Genomic DNA, 2,820 nt, shown 5'->3' with positions numbered 1-2,820 from the left:
CACCATATAGGTTAATGACCCAGTTGCCAAGAATGTTTGAGGGACTATGTAGGAGGAATCAGAGAAGGCATGGTAGCTATGAGGTCAGAGGCAAGGGAACACCACAGAAACTTAAGCACATTGCCCCTTTGATGGGAGGCACATAGTATAAGTTACTAGAACTTCATTATGCATGGGAGACCACTAGCTATCCACTAAACACAGTCTTCCCCTTCTTTCATTGTAGCTGGGCACACAGCAGCTCAGCAGAAGACTTCGTTTCACAGTCTCCTGGGCAACTAGATGTGGCGATAGGGCTAAATTCTCAGCAGTGGAATAATGTGGGATGTGATAGATTCCACTTCCTGGTCTCGGGCTGAAGGCATCAGATATGCCCTCCTCTGTTTTCCTGACCTTCTCTCATGCTGGAACACAGGCAAGCCCACGACCAGCATGGATCTCGCAGAGGAGGATAACACACTGAGGGAAGGAAGAACAAGGTGGAAGGATTCTATGATCCTGAGCGCCCACTTGGAGCAAAGCTAACCCGAAGAAAGAGAAAAATACATTTCTATTTGTTTCACCGGCTACGTTTTTGAGCTGAGCTTTCACTCTAAATATGACACATTATAACATTTGAAGTTAAGTCCTAGCATGGGACTAAAGAGCCCTGAAATGATTCCTGTTTTTTCGGTTTAATATAAACCGTCCCTGATTTCTAGAGGTATTCTGTTTTAAAGGCTATCATATAATGATTATTTCCTGAGAGTTCACACAAGACAGATTAACAGATTAAAAGAAAGATCACTATAATATTTTCCCCAAAAAAATTATTCTAAATTCATCAAAAGTGAAATGGCCTTTGAAAAGTCATCAACAATCAAATCTGTATTAACCATAATCAGCCACTCTAGCCACAGGTGAAAACATAGGTACAGTTATGGGCTGAATTGTGGCCCCCACCCCCTAATTCATATGTTGAAGGTGCTAACTCCCAGTACCTTAGCATGTGGCTATATTTGGAGACATAGGGTCTTTAATAAGGTAATTAAAGTGAAATGAGATTATTAGGGTGGGTCCTAATCCAATATGACTGATGTTCTCACAAGAAGAGGCTATTAGAACACACATACACACACACACACACACACACACACACACACAGAATATTGTGTGAAGATACAGAGAAGATGGTTGTGTACAAGACAAGGAAACAAGCTTCAGAAGAAATCAACCCTGCTGACATATTCATCTTACTTCTTGCCTTCAGAACTATGAAACAATACATTTCTGTTGTTTAAGCCACACAGACTATGATACTTTGTCATGTTAGCCCTAAAAGACTAATACAGGTACTAAATGTCAAGCATTTTTTCTTTGGCACCAGAACCAAGGAGGAATTCTTTGGGATGTTTCTCTAACAAAATAAAACAAACACAAGAAATCAGTTCTATATGATTTCCAGTGATTCAAATCTTTGGGTTTTTCCAACTAACCAATTGTTCATGCTTTTTTTATTTCTGAACTTTCAAAATAATTCTGAACCTTCCTCAAAATAAGCTTGGATCCATGACTTATGCTGTATTCAAAAGTGAACTCCAGATAGACCAAAGACCTAAATGTGAAAAGTAAAAAGCTAATAAAATAAAGTGTAGAAAGTCATCCTTGCAGTCTATGAGTAGATAAAGAATCTTTGAACATGAAGCTAAATCTTCAAATCACAATATCAAAATTGGGGGATTTAACTTCATCAACACGAAGAAGTGTGGTTCAATGAAGGATATCTTAGAAAAAATTAACACTCTAGAAAAGATATCAGTGGCATCTAAAACCAAAGGAGATTAATGTCTAGACTATCCTCCTCCCAAAACAAAACAAAAAACAACCTCTGTACATCAACAAGAAAGTAAGGCAATACCCAGTAGAAAAATAGCCAAAGGATATGAACAGATAAACCTCAGGGAAAGGCTAGATGTCTAATAAATATATGAAGAAAAGCTCAACACCATTAACAACAAAAATACTGAAAGTTTAAATATCAATAAAATTCCACATTGTCCATTAGAATTGCAAAAACTAGAACACTAGATAATATCAAGTGTTGGAGAAGAAATAAGAATGACAGAAAATTAGATATTCTTGCAGGGAATATAAACTAGTCCAGTAGTTCTGGAAAGCAATCTAATGGTACTGGAGGAATTAAGTGCCAGGATGTCCTATGATCCAGCAATCCACTTCTGGGGAGATATCTCAGAAATGCTCACATCCAGATCTTTTTGAGAACATGTACCTGACTATTCTTGGCTGTATTATTTGTAATGTGGAAGTTAGAAAGTACCCATCCTTGGGGGAAAGGATAAGTAAAATGAAGTGGAGATGTACTATGAAAATATTATATGATTATCTAAAACAACCAACTGAACACAGTGCAACACATCTAAAACATGAGTTGTTGAGTTTTTATAGCACTAGTCCACTAATTAAAAATATATACCTACACAACCCATGATGTGATTTCCAAAGGATATACAGTAGACCCTTGAATAACTTGGGGGTTAAGAGTGCCAATCCCCCCACTCTCAGTGACACCACCCCAACGCCCTGCAGTGGAAAATCTTCCTGTAACTTAAATCCCCAAAAACTCAACTATAGTCATCTCTTGGTATTCTCCGGAGGTTGGTTCCAGGAACTGCACCCCTGCCCTTGCCCCCAGCAGATACCAAAATCCACAGATTCTCAAGTCCTTTACATAAATTGGTGTAGATCAATGTATATAGTCAGCCCTCCACATCTGTAGATGCCCAACTGTGGATCATAAATCGTGTTTTCATCTGCAGTTGG

This window comes from Hipposideros armiger, unplaced genomic scaffold (assembly GCF_001890085.2).
Source record: "Hipposideros armiger isolate ML-2016 unplaced genomic scaffold, ASM189008v1 scaffold_268, whole genome shotgun sequence".
In the NCBI taxonomy this organism is placed as follows: Eukaryota; Metazoa; Chordata; class Mammalia; order Chiroptera; family Hipposideridae; genus Hipposideros; species Hipposideros armiger.
This window is presented reverse-complemented; position numbering follows the sequence as displayed.